The sequence below is a fragment of the Canis lupus genome, chromosome 24, assembly GCF_003254725.2.
Source record: "Canis lupus dingo isolate Sandy chromosome 24, ASM325472v2, whole genome shotgun sequence".
Classification (NCBI taxonomy): Eukaryota; Metazoa; Chordata; class Mammalia; order Carnivora; family Canidae; genus Canis; species Canis lupus.
Window position 1 is genome coordinate 38,286,894 of NC_064266.1, and position 15,067 is coordinate 38,301,960.

A 15,067-nucleotide genomic window follows, 5' to 3' on the forward strand; every position below is an offset into this window, starting at 1 on the left:
CTGGGACCTTGATGAGACCCGAGGGGGACCCCTCCTTGCAGCAGGTGAGCGACATCCAACAGGGAGCAAAGGAAGCCACCTACATCCCTCGGGTGTTTACTCTCTACAAATTGGGGAAGTTGCTGGAGGCGGGGCAGCGCCCTAATCTTGCCCAAACCTGCGCGTCACGTGGGGGCCCTTGCGAGAAAAGAGCCGGGTTCGGCCTGAATCCGGGTTATCTCACAGCGCCCCTGCTGACAGTCTACGCTGTGGCCCGCCCGGCGCCGTGGGGTCTCAGCAGCCGCCTTTCGCCCGCCCTTCTGTGGGGTTGCCGGTGGCAACTCCTAGGGCAGGGCCTGTGAGATGATGGTTTTTTACGTTTCTCAAAAACTGAGCTGGTTTTCTCCAACTTCCGGCCGATTTTCACGTGGCTGAATGGATTTTAGGGAGGGTTGTGTAATGCCAGGTGATGTCACCCAAGGTTAAATGTACTTATTTACGCGTTTCCTTACGACTTTTTAGAAAAGCAATCTCTACCCTCCACGTGGGGGCTTGAACTCACCACCCAGAGATCAAGAGTCCCAGGATCTATCTACCCACTGAGCCAGCCAAGTGCCCCAAGGTTAAATTTTAGAGCCAAGTAAATTTTTTTTAAAGCAACTTTAAAATTTTTCTTTGGGATGTGCATCTGCCTACCTACACACATGTATAAAGCCATTTGAGAACTTAGGTCTGTGCTTAGGGTTATCGTGCCTTGTGGGACGTCTCAGCAGAATACTGGATTCCCGCAGGGACAGGGGCTGCCTCTAGGGGAAGCTACCCAGCCAGAAGGAGGGGAGGTATCGGATACCTGCCTGAAGTGAGTATATGGGTTTATATTTAATATTTATATAGCATCTTGCCAGGTCAGGTGCACTCAGTTGGATTAATCCTTGGTACATGACACCTGGTCATTACTGATCCGTTGCTGGCTTATGTTTGTGTGGCTGCTTGTTTGTCCCAGGGCTTATTAGGATATAATAAATACCAGGGAACCCATCACCCAAAACTGGGAGCATAACCTAAACCCCACGTACTTCATTCCTTTGCTTTATCTTTTCAGCAAGCTCTTTTGCACCTACATGTAATCTTAAAACACCATTTTAATTTTTAAAGAACTTAAGGGTGTGTAATTTTCTATGAATCCCTCCCTCATTTATTATATTGCTAAAACCATCCAGATTGCTGTCACTGTCCTTGTCTGACTGCTGGGTAATATTCTATGGTGTGAAAATAGCACAGTTTATTCATCTGCCTTCCTGTTGATGGACGCTTGGGTTGTATCCCAGTCTTTGTGAATCGTGTGGCTATGATCTGGGATCCTTCTGAAGTGTCAGAGGTTAAGGTTAAGTGACTGTACACATTTTTGGATGGTAGGTGACTGTTTTAAGAGATTATGCCAAAGTGGTGGCGCAAGTTTACATTTCAACCAGCCAAATAAGAAATACTGGGGAGCCACGTCCTTTACTATACTCAGTATTTTCAGATGTCTTAATTAATGTACAGATGTCAAATTAATATTCAATGATATTTCACTATGGTCTGGATTTGCATTTTCCCTGCACGTACGGTTTCAACAAAAAACAAAGCAAAAATTGTTTTTCACAAAAGGACAGCAACTGATTAAATTTCTTTCATTTTTTGAAGGTATTGTTGTAATACTTCTTTTTTTTGTAATACTTTTTAATACATCCGTTCAAAGTTATGGCTGTAAATTGAATTCACTACCATGATTGGTTTTAATGGCTTGACTTCAAGGGTCATAACTGAAAATCTGAAAAAAAAAAAAAAATACAGGTGTACCTGGCTGGCTCAGTCAGTAGAGTACATATGTGCCTCTTGACCTAGGGAGGGGCTGTGAGTTCAAGCCCCAAGTTGGGCATAGAGCTTCCAAAAAAAAAAAAAAAAAAAAGAAAAAGAAAAAAAAGAAAAAATATAACTCATACAGTAGATATCTAAGTAAAAGCCGGGTATCATTCATTAGCTATGATAAGTCATGATTTTCCTCCAATCCCATTCATCAATTATACAAGTTGACTATTTGTTTTTTTTGAAATGCAGCTCATAAATTTTCATCTTCCCTGATACTCAACCTGGGGCCTTTGCCAATTAAACTGAAGAGGGCGCATCACTAGATCTTTAACAGATGAATTCAAACCCACTGGACAATGTTTAAACCGATCAGAAAATTCTGTTGCTTAAGTTTAAACACGCAGAATGAGGTTTTTCCAGGTGATACCTTTTCATTGTCCTTCAGCAACAAAATTACAGAACAAGGAAACTATGTCCAAACATGCATTTCAAAATACTTTCACCACAGGATGTTTCTCTAGGCAATGAGTTACTTTTTCATTCTTTATATATCATCTTGATCCTGAATATTTTTTTTTTTTTTTTTTTAATGCTTGTGGGATGCCTGGCTCAGTGGCAGGGTCCTGGGATGGAGTCCCACACTGGGCTCCCTGCAGGGAGCCTGCTTCTCCCTCTGCCTATGTCTCTGCCTCTCTGTGTCTCTCATGAATAAGTAAATAAAATCTTAAAAAAAAAAAAAATGCTTGTTGGGTAGTTCCCTTCAAGAGAAAGTAAAATTTTCTTTTTTTTTTTGAAAGTCAAATTTTCAATGCTTGTCACTTTTTAAAGGAAAAGTGGAAAATCTCTATAATTTTGATAACTTAAGTCTTTTGCCAAGAGATAAACGGTGCACTTATGAATTATATGAAGGATTCTCCTCATCTCTCTATATCTCTTTTCAAAGCATTATAAAGCCTGAGAGGCAGTAAAATGTAAATAACACATAGACTAGAGCCAGCATGAGTTAGAAAACTGGCTTTGTGACTGTATGGCCTCGGGAAAGCTGCTGTGTGCTCCAGTTTTCTCATCAATAAAATGGCAATGTTAACACAGCTAGGGCGAATGAATTTCTATACGCAAAGGACACAGGACAATGTCTAGTGCCGAGTCAGTACTCCCTAAGTGTTAACCGTGTCTATTTATAATAATAGAGTGAATGTATTAGTTTACTAATAAGTTATTAGGTATAACAATAGCTCACAGTCCTCTACAATTGGTGGTTCCAATTAAGTAGGCACAGATATTGTTGTCCATGGGAACTAAATTGGAAGCAAACAAGCCTGTGTCTTCACTCAACCCTTCTGAGTTGCAGATTTTCCATTCTTTTCATACCAGTTTCAATATATGTATATTATTATTTTTTGAGAAATAGGGTGAGACAGCATGAGTCAGCGGTGGGGGGGTTGGGTAGGGAAGGCAGCGGGAGGGGCAGAGGGAGAGGGAGAGAAAGAATTTTAAGCAGGCTCTCTGCCCAGCACAGAGCCTGACGTGGGGCTGAAGTCACAACCCTGAGATCATGACCCGAGTGGAAATCAAGAGTTGGATGCTTAACTGAGCCACCCAGGAGCCCCGTTATATGTATATTAAATGAGAACTTCATTCATTTAATATTGCTCAACTAATTGCTCTCTTTTTTAAGAGATAAAGTCATTGCTCACCTGACTTCCGTCTTTTCTGCTACCTTTCTCCACTATGGATACAGGAATGAATGAATAAATGTTTATCCAGGTACAAATAATTCCCCAAATGCGTGTAAAGGCAGGAGCAAATCTGACTCTTTTCTCTGCTAGGAATTTATTTGTTCAATTGATAATTTTTTGAGCTCATACTACTACCTGGCTCTGTTCTGGGTATGGGGTATAGAGTAAAATGCAAGACAAAGAAGACCCAGCAGGGCAGCCAGAGAATGAATGAATGAGTGCATGAGGTCATGTCAGATAAAGATGGGTGCCCACAATCAAGATGACATGGGGTGGTAGGAACCTAGAGTGACTGGGTGGTATTGGGGAGGGTTGCTGAGTTTGGCTAGAAGTGACCTTTGAGCTAAAACCTGATAATAATAGGCAACCATGGCAAGAACCACAGAGAGCATTTCTGGTGGAGATAACCAACAAAGGCTCTACGGAGATCAGCTTTGGTGTGTTTGAAGCAAAGTAAAAAGCATTGGTGACCAGTTGGTTCCCAGAAAAAAAAATATGGCTCGTAAAGAGTTGGGAAAAAGAAAAAAAAAAAAGTCCAAGCTCGCTTATGAAAGACATGCAAGTTAAAATAAATTGAAATTCCATTTTTATCTTGTCTGAACAGGAAAGATTAAACACACACATATTCGCAAAGGTGCACATCTGCCACGATCCAGCTATTCCTCCCCCACACTGCACTTCTCGCACTTCATGAGAATCACCTGGGGACCTTGTTAAATGCAGATTCTGACTCCAGTGAGTCTCAAAATTTAACATGAATACAGATCACCTGGGGACCTTGTTAAGGAGCGGATTGCGATTTCAGGGCTTCTCAGACATCCACATGCAGAAGACTGACCTGGTGATTTTGTTAAAAGCAGATTCTGGGCAACCAACCTATAAAGAGGTATTCAGCCTCACTAATTATGAGGGAATGAATATTAAATAACCACAAATTCCTCTCTTTTCTCCCCCCATTAGATCAATAAAAATTAAAAATGCTGGTAACATCTACCGTTAGCAAGAGCACAGGGAGTTGGGTCTTCTAATGCATTGCTGGTGGGAGTGTGAATGTTTATAGCCACTTCAGAGGGCAATTTGGCAATACCTTTTTAAATGTGCCCTGCCAGTGATCTATTAATTCTGCTCTCCATGCATTCTCCAGAGAAAGGTCTGCCCATGCGCACAAAGGAGCATATCCAAGGATATTTGTGGCAACACCACTGTCGTAGTAAAAACAAAGCAAAGCAAAACAAAACACACACACACAAACACTGAGAAATAACCTAACTACCCAACAACAGGGGACCGGCTAGGTTAAATTAGGGTTTAGCCATACCATGGACTACCAGGCAGCAAATAAAATAATCATCCAGATTTATGTACACCAGCATGGCTAGAGCTCCAAATATAGTGCACTGAAGACAAAGCAAGTCCCACACAGATAGAGTCAAACATCTATTCAAATCCATATATGCTTTCAATGGTGAAATATAAAAATCCAGAAAATAAAAAGTACTAGAAGGATACGCACTGGCTATGTGTTAAGCAAGATGATGGCAGGGGTAGCAGCTTGAGGGAGGAAGGATTGGAGAGCCTCAGTGTTCTGTGTCTGGGTAAGAAGATGTGATCCTTAGTATTATCTCCTTTTTAAAAAAAAATATTTTTAAATTTATTCATGAGAGACACAGAGAGAGAGGCAGAGACATAGGCGGAGGGAGAAGCAGGTTCCTTGCAGGGAGCCCGATGTGGGATTCCATCCTGTGACTCCAGGATCACGCCCTGAGCTGAAAGCAGATGCTCAACAACCACTGAGCCACCCAAGCATTCCGTATTATCTGTTTTTTTTTTTTTTTTTTAAAAAGGGGGAAGTATTCCCATATTGCTTGATAGTTAAATAGTGAAAAAGCAATAATTAAAATAACTAAATTATGGTTCTGTCATACAATGGAAAACATTCCAAATGACCATGACGAGAATAATGTTATTTCCTTGTGCACTGATATGCAGTGTTCTTCAAGATATGTTAAGTGAAATGTTCAAAGGACAGAACAGCACAGAAATTATGCTATTGTGTGTGTATGTATGTTTTTACACACATAAATTGTGCATATACAATGTACGTATATATGTATGTATGTTTTTACATACATGCACACACAACAGCATAGTGAAAACATACACATATAACGGCATTTCTCTATTAAATTGAACACACACAGATACACACAGACACATGAATGCCGAGGAGACCAGGGAACTGGTAACATGAATTATTCCTGGGGACTGCACAGCAGTTGTCTGAATGACTGACATATAAGGTATATACTTCTTGGCAATCTCTTAAGTTAAAAAATTTTAAGTCATAAAATTTGGCACACCCACAAGAGTGTAAAAAACACATAGGTGTGATTTATGGAATAAAGCAAACACCCTTATAAACACTCAACAACTTAAGATCTAGAACGTTCTTAGTTTTAGAAACTCTTTACATGTTCCCATCCATTAGCTTTTTCTGCCTTCTGCCACCTTCTTCCACTAGCTCTAATTTTGTGTAATTATTATTTAAAAATAGTTTTATTACTGTATGTCAACTATACTTCAATTAAAAAAAAACCCAATAGATTTGTCACCTAAATAATGTTGCTTAGTTTTGCTGCATGGCTAATATTCCTTCCATTGCTTCTTTCTTTTTTAAAAAAAGACTTTATTATTTATTTGATAGAGAGAGAGAGAGAGACTGAGAGTACAAGCAGGGGCAGAGGGGAAGGGAGAAGCAGGCTCCCCACTGAGCAGGGAGAAGATGCAGGGCTTGATCTCAGGACCCCAAGATCATGGCTTGAGCTGAAGGCAGATGATTAACCCACTGAGCCACTCCAGCACCTCCTTCCATTGCTTCTTTAAGTTTGTGAGATTCACCATGGTGTGCAGGCAGTGCAGCTGATTTTTACTCTTGCATAAGCTCCACATGAATTTAACCACGTTTTACACCTTCAGTGCCAACGGGTGGTTTCCACTTTGGTAATTATGAGCAAACATAGCTGTGAAAATTCTTACACAGCTTTCCTGGTTCTTGTGTGTAAGTTGCTCTGTGCCCAGAATCTGCATTTTAGCAAGATCCCCCCCCCCCCCCCCCCCGCCACGACTCTTGCGTGCGCTAAGTCTGAGGCGTGCAGCGTGGGGAGGAATAGTTGGATCCCAGCATCTGCTCACCTTCAACTTTCCTAGGAACTGCCAAACGATTTTCCCATGTGACTGTATCAATTTATGTTCCTATCAGCATATGTAACTTTTAGTTTTTTAATAATTTATTTATTTGAGAGAGAGAGAGAGGGAGCGAGAGAGCACAAGTGGGCGGGGAGGGGCAGAGGGAGAGGGAGAAGCAAGCTCCCCGCTGAGCAGGGAGCCCCATGCGGGGCTTGATCCCAGGATCCTGGGATCCTGAGCCGAGGGCAGATGCTTAACCTCCTGAGCCACCCAAGCGGCCCTCAACATATGTAACTTTGAAAATGAAAATGAAAGAAGAAAAGGGGGGGCAGGGAACTAGTTAAAAAAAGTCACTAGGGCACAGTCTTGGTTGAAAATATTAACAACCACTACACAGATCTTCACTTCTCCTTTCTGCTCCCACACCCCAGCTCCTCCCCTTCAGGGCTTAGAATCTGAAATGACGAAATGAATTACTGGAGGAAGATACTGTGTGGGTGACACGGTGGATCAGGGCCTTTATTTGTAGAGAGAACAGCCTCCACTTCACCTGCTGGCTCCTACAGGTTTGGTAGTTCCTGAACTATAAAGGAATGTGGTCCAAGAATTAGACCTGGGGCAGGGTGTGGCAAAACTGGGGTTGCCAGTTGTCTTCCTTAGTCCTGGGGAAATGTGAATTTCCGATCCCTTTCTGGCAACACTGGGATCACCCAGACCAAGTGTCACCTGCAGATTCTCTGAGTGTTTCTATATGTCTTAGGCCACACAGTCACCCTGGCTCTGACACTGTCCACTAGGGTTTGCTCCAGAGCCGTTCCTTTGTTTAATAAACATTAACTGGGTTCTGTCTGGTTGTGAGACACCATGCTCACATCCAGGAACGCAACAGCAAGTCTTTAAGGAAGTCACGGAGCAACGAGGAGGGACAATGAGCAAACAGGCAGGTGCAAGACTGTGTAAAGGTAAAGGTTGGCACGGTGGTCAGAGAAAGCTTCCTGTAGCAGGTGGATTCAGGAGCCTGGATGTATAGGACGAGTAGGTTTTGGGCAGGTGGAGAAGTGAGGTGAAGAGGCTTTCAGGCAGAAGGGACAGTTTGTGCAAAGAACAGGAGGTAAAGAGATGGCCCTTTTGGAGAAACTCAGTCTGGCTGGAGGTGGGCGGAATGCTGGCAGTGAGGCAGAGGAGGAGGTGGGAGAAGGAGGTGCAACCGCCGTGCAAGGCCAGCAGGACACACTCAACCCTTTTCTGCTTCTCCTTTCTCCTCTCTTCCTGTTCAACGTGGACGCATCCAGAGGCGGATCCCAGGCTTGGTGTGACAAAGTGAAGGTTACTTCACCTTTCCTTACCCAAGAAGCAGCAACACTGGCAGTGGAATGACTCTGACAATGAAAACAGTGAACGCTCACAGACGCTCACTGCGTGCTGGGGGCTGCGTTAGAACATTCTACAGGGAGTATCTCACCCGAGTCCAGCTCTCCACAGATGTGTGTTTTGAGCAAGTCCCTTAACTCTTGAGCTTCAGACTCAGCTGTAAAATGAGGATAATAATTCTGCCAACCTCGAATGGTTTTCCCGAGTATTAAAAGGCAATGTGGGCACCTGGATGGCTCAGTTGGTTAACTTGGTTTCAGCTCAGGTCATGATCTCAGGATTGGGAGATCGAGGCCTCTGCGCTGAACATGGAGCCAGGAAGATTTCTCCTCTGCTTCTCCACCCCCTGCTTACATGCTCTCTCTCTCTCTAAAATAATAAAATAATAAAATAAAATAAAATAAAATAATAAATAAAATAAAATAAAATAATAAGATAAAATAATAAAATAAAATAAAATAAAATAAAATGTATGTAAAGAGATCAGTAAACAATAAATAATGAAGAATATTACTTATAATTATTATTGGCAGTCATCCACCTACTCCCCAACACTATACTAACTTTGAAAACTACTCTAAAATATAATAACAATGATTGTAAATGTGATTGACCATAATATCTATATTGCACTAGGCATGGTGGGGATACATCTGTGAAAAAGACAGAAGGGGCTGTGTCACCAAATAAAAGTGACAAAACAGAAGGTTATTTCCGGTGGATGATGCTCCAAGAGATTATCTAGGGACCCATCTCCTAGCTTATTGCTATACTGTCCCCTGGAGTGTTTCTCTCAAGACGAACATCCACACCTATGATCTAGTCCATGGGAAGGGGCAAAGAGGCAAAGAGGAAGAGGAAGGCAAGAGGCTGCCCTTTATAGAGTGACCTAGAGTATGTGTGTGTGTGTGTGTGTGTGTGTGTGTGTGTGTGTGTGTGAGACTTTCTGGTTGTGTCCCATTGGTCAGAATTTAGAGTCACATGTCACATGTAGCTGCAAGAGAGTCTGGGAATGTGGCTCTAATATGGCGGCTGTGTGCCCAGCTAAACCTTGGAAGACTTCTGGGAATTCATCCTACTGATATACAGGCACACTCATAAAATGCCTCCTCTACAAGATTATTCATTGCTGCACTCTCTGACATTGCAGAAGCCAGGATGCAACCCAAGTATTTGTTTATAGGTCACTTGCCAAATAAACTGTGGTAAAGCCACACCATGGCATACTTTGCAGCTGTACAAAGAAAGAATGATGAATCTCTATATGTACTAATATAGTTAAGATTTTCTGAATATATTAAATGAAAACAGCAAGGGATAGAACTGTGTATATAGTATGCTACTTTTTTTTTTTTTTTTACAAAAGGGAAGGGGAAAATGGAAGAGTATATTCATATTTGCTTATGTTTGTATAGAGAGACATGGGAAGGCTATGGAGTGCAGCAATTGCTGTTGGCACCCCATACCTATCCTCTCGCCCTGGTCACCCTGGTGCATGCTGGAGTGACTTTCAGCTCTCAGTACTTAGCATTTTTTCCTCCCTGAGGGTTTTCTCTATTTGCCAGCATCCACTTTGCCCAAATGTGCAGCAGCCTGAAAGACATGGGCTATTAATCTCTTCTTACCACCTCAGGAGTGGCCCTCAGTCAGCAAATGCTGGGAGTTGGTGGATAAATACCTCAGCTCCCTTGCCCCACCACTGGATAACTCAGAGGCATCAGTTCAGTTCCTTCCTGCCTCCCAGGGGGTCCCCAGCAAGAGTAAGTGCCAGATGCCTGCAGTGGCAACTATGCCGATAACAGTCTGTATCAGCTCTTTCACTCCTTTGTGTCACTTCTCCACCTATCCCACTATATGGGTGTTTCCTGGGATCACCTCTCAAATAAGCTACTTGCTCTTTGATCCTTGTCTCAGGGTCTGCTACTGGGGAAGATCCAATAAGACCACAAAGAAAAAAAAGAAAAGGAAAGAAAAGAAGTTATCCATATGGATCAGGAAGGGACACAGGATGGGAAAGAGACATCTCAATGTATAACACCCTATATTGTTTTGTTTTGCTATTTGAACATTGTGAATGGTATGAATTATTCACAAAAGAGCTCACAAAACATTAGTGATTCTAGTCCTAAAAAGAACACATTGGTTGTTGGGGTACAGTTAACAGTTTTGGACAGAGCCCTATTCCTGCTATGCTCATTTCTGGTTGATGCCAAACAACTTGCCACATCGCAAAGGTGTGAGTCCCCCCCGCAACTCCTCTCTCCCTTTTCTGTTAGGGGCATGAGTCCTAGGTTGCAAATGGAATGGGGAAGTTGAGTGTGATGGTGAATCTTGGCATTGCCTGTCTGGCAGTGTGCATGCGGTATGGACTGGTGTTGAATCCGTGACTTCTGGGCTTCAGTGTTACCACCTAACAAGTGGATACAATAAATACACATGCTGCTTTCCTCTCAAAGTTATAAGGAAAATTCTGGAGCTTATGGCTCCATCCATCAATCAGTCAATAGGGTAAATGTATTTAACTTGAGGTGCTGGGCTTATAAAGAGTCTACAAAGAACTAAAATGTATGATTTTTTTCACCAGAGACACTCACTGAGGAATAATGTAGCCTAAAGAATATTCAAAAATATAAACTTTTATTTTTTTATTTATTATTATTTTTCAAAGACTTTATTTATTTATTCATAGACACAGAGAAAGAGACACACACACACACAGGCAGAGGGAGAAGTAGGCTCCATGCAAGGAGCCCGATGCGGGACTCGATCGTGGGACTCCAGGATCACACCGCAGGCTGCAGGCGGCGCCAAACCGCTGCGCCAAGGGGGCTGCCCTATAAACTTTTATATTAGACAGAACTGGTCAAGTCATAGCTCTGTAGCATGGAGTAAATGGTTTTACATATATCTATATGTAAATATCTATCATCTATCTATCTATCTATCTATCTATCTATCTATCTATCTATCTTTAGATTTTATTTATATGAGAGGGAGAGAGCACACACACGAGTAGGGGTAGGGGTAGAGGGAGAGGGAGAAGCAGACTCCTCACTAAGTGGGGGAGCCCCACAGGGTGCTTGATCCCAGGACCCTGAGATCACAACCTGAGCCAAAGTCAGATACTTAACTGACTGAGCCATCCAGGTGCTCCCAAATGATTTAATATTTCTGGACTTTAATTTTCTCATCGGTAAAAAGAGCATTATTGCATTGTCTACAGTGTAGGGCTGCCAAAGGGTTGGTGAGATAGTAGTTGTAACGTGCTCAGGGCATTACTTGGCACAGAGGGAACGGTTAATGAAAAATCATTTTTTTTCTATGAATTACTAGAGATATTCAAGGCTTCCTTTGACTCAACTTCTGTAGTGGAGGGTCTACCATTCAGGATTGTATGTTTGCAATAATAAAACACCCTTCCTTTTGTTCCTTAGGAAGAAACAATAATTTGTGCCAAAGAATTGACAGTTGGGAGTACATTTTTATTTCAGCTCTAACTTTATCCAGGGGCTCAAATATCATGCTGGCTTTGTCTTCCTCTGCTCCTCTCAGCACAGCTTTGCTGTGTGTTGGTTCACTCTCAGGTACTTCTCTCATGGGGGCAGGCAGCTTCTGACACAGCTCCTAAAGAGCCCCACTTCCTCATGTGTTTGCTCTTGGCTAATCCCTTCCTCTTGGCTGAACCTAGAGACTCACTTCTAACAAACAGAATTTGGCAAAAGTGATGAAATGCACTTCTGAGATTACATTACAAAAAGACTGTCTTCCTTCTTACTCACCATATCTTGTTCTCTCTTGCTTGTCTGTTTTGAGGGAAGCCAGCTGCCATGCTGTGAGCTGCCCTATAGAGAGGCCCATGTGGCAAGATACTGATGATTGCCTCTGTCTAACAGCCAGTGAGGAAATGAGGCCTTCAACCCAGTGGCCCCCAGGTAACTGAATCCTGCCAAAACCCATGTGAATGAGCTTGGAAACAGATCCACACCCCCCAGCTGGGCCTTCAGATGAGACCCCAACCCTGGCCAACAGTTTGATTATAGCCTTGGGAGAGACCTTAAGACAGAAGCTCCAGTTAAGCTATGTTTGAACTTCTGACCTACAGAAACTCTGAAGTAATAAATATTCTTTGTGTTAAGCCACTAAGTTTTGGGGTAATTTGTTACATAGCAATAGATTAATAATGCATCTTTAGTTGGAGGTTGGGGGCAGTGCCAGCCCTATATCCTCATAGCTCCAAAGAAAAGAAAGGTAGAGAAAGTGCTCTTTTCGTGATCATTCAAACAAAAGTCCCAGGATTTAGCCCTTCTTAGGCTTGATTGGCTTATCATGGGCCAAAGGCCCATCCTTTAGACCAAGAGAAGGCAAACTATGGTCTGTGGGCCAAATTGGGCCACTGCCTGTTTCTACAAATAGGTTTTGTGGGAACACAAGCTTATTCGTTGATGTTTATTGTCTAGGGCCGTTTTTGTGCTAAGAGTGCAGAGTTGAGTAGCTGCAACAGAGACTGGAGGCCCCCTACATCTGAAATGTTTATTATCAAAGATTTCTGTTGAAGTCAGTAACTATTTCTGTTGCTTTAGAAAGAATTTGCTGACCCTTGCCTTAGACCAGTATCTTTGACCCAAGGTCACGGGATGCTTTCATTGACCAAGCATGGGACCATGCCTTCCCCTTATGGAGGGGGTGTGTCAGCCCCATTTGGAGCATATGGGCTGAAGGGGTGGTGGTGGAATGGATCCCCAAAGATCATCTAGGAAATGCTCAGCTCAGGGTAGGAGATAGTTAGCAGAGGGAGCAGAGGCTCAAGGCCTCAGCAGTGAACACTTATGGTTTTGTATAACCACACTACCCTCCTTCCTTTGGGAGCTAGTTGTGGGAATGGCAGTGTTGAGTGAGGTCATCTAGAGGATGTGACCACTGGTTGACCTGTGAGCTGGACCCAGCAACTGGAGGCTCCTCGCTCCCTCCTCAGTCCTTGAAATATGGGTTCTACTTGCCTTCTTGGCTCCCAGGAACTGCCCCAAGGACATAGCCTTGTGACCATCTGGATGGTCCATGACTGAACCAGTTAAAGTCTCTATGTAGACTTTTAAGGGATGCCTGTGGGGTGCAGTTGGTTAAGTGTCCAACTTTTGGTTTTGTCTCAGGTGATGGTCTCAGGGTCGGGAGATTGAGCCCCGGGGTGGGCTCCATGCTAATTGCAGAATTGGCTTAAGACCGTCTCTCCCTCTCTCCTTCCTCCTCCCCCCAGTAAATAAATAAAAAATATTTTAAAAAGATTTTATTTACTTATTTGAGAGAGGGAGAGCACAAGCAGGGTTGGGGCAGAGGGAGAGGAAGAAGAAGCAGACTCTTCGCTGAGCAGGGAACCCAATGTAGGGCTCAATCCCAGGACCCTGACTGAGATTATGACCCAAGGCTGAGGCTTAACCTACTGAGCCACCCAGGTGCCTTAAATAAATTTTTAAAAAAATTTAAAAATTAAGCTTTTAAGATTTGGCAGGAGGGTGCGGAGATCTATTTCTCTTGCAGTTACCCAAGACAAGCATCGTGTGCAAGTTCCCTTACTTATTAAACCTACCATGTACCAATCTGGAATGACTTGACTCTTCCTTCCAGTATGGAGCCAGTTTCAGATTTCCCAAGAAGCTCTCCAAGAAGTCTAGGATTGACAGCTAGTTATAGAAAGCTACTGATGGCCGGTGGGCAGGATGGGCTCGTCCTAGCTCACAGTATCCCCAGACCAGAGCTGCTCTAGCACTGGGCATGTGCCTCAGTGAACTATTCCTGGACTATGTATATGTCAAAGTATAGAGAGAAAAGGGCTGTCCTCTGGGTTTGCTGAATTGAGATGACATTAAGCTGGAGTTGTCTGTGCCCATATCCTTCTGTCATGTACAGAAAACCATCTGTAGGAGGAAAGAATAAAGCCAAGCAAAGGCCTGCCATGATGGGCATGATTGCAAAAAAAAGAAGCCATGCAAGACCGTCTCCCTGGGTTAGGTCCCAAGGTCCCCAGAGCAGCTATGACCCATGTTTCTTTCTCAGATTCTGGAAACTACCTAGTGTCTGTCCAGGAAATGTTCTTACTTCTGCTAGTTTTTATGTGTTTCCTGTTACTTGTAACCAAGAGTGTTGAAAATATTGAGCTGTAGAAAAAGACTAGAGAGGGGCTCCCCTCAACTAAAATCAGGAAAAAGCTAAAAACCTAGGTAGAAGCCATGTGGTATGCAAAATATAATAGAATAGAGGACGAGGTGAAGAGTCAAAAAAAGAAAATAAACAAATAAAAGTGGAATATCTGAGTCTCATCTACGGCAGAGAAAATACCTAAGAATTCCCAGAACTGATAAACTGTAGTTCTGGGGACGCCTCGGTGGCTCAGCGGTGGAGCATCTGCCTTTGGCCCAGGGCGTGATCCTGGAGACCCAGGATCAAGTCCCACATCGGGCTCCCTGCATGGAGCCTGCTTCTCCCTCTGCCTGTGTCTCTGCCTCTCCCTCCCTCTCTGTGTGTCTCTCATGAGTAAATAAATAAAATCTTAAAAAAAAATAAATAAGTAAACTGTAGTTCTGGCTTCTGATCTCCTGGTGTCTGGTGGCCAAGCTTTCACTGTCATCACCTGGGTCTTACGACCATTTAAGCCTTGGATTAAAAGTCCCTCTAAGGGGATCCCTGGGTGGCGCAGCGGTTTGGTGCCTGCCTTTGGCCCAGGGCACGATCCTGGAGACCCGGGATCGAATCCCACGTCGGGCTCCTGGTGCATGGAGCCTGCTTCTCCCTCTGCCTAAGTCTCTGCCTCTCTCTCTCTCTCTCTCTGTGTGTGTGACTATCATAAAAAAAAAAAAAAAGTCCCTCTAAGAATGAACTAATTTTGGGATGCCTGGGTGGACCAGTCAATTAAATGGATGCCTTTGGGTCAGGTTGCGATCTCAGGGTCC

General features: G+C 43.2%; 1 protein-coding gene across 1 annotated transcript in view; it reads right to left on the reverse strand.

The window, feature by feature from the left end:
• The window catches only part of ZFP64 (ZFP64 zinc finger protein), an 87,525-nt gene that overhangs the window by 20,434 nt on the left and 52,024 nt on the right, over positions 1-15,067 (reverse strand). The window lies entirely within an intron of this gene.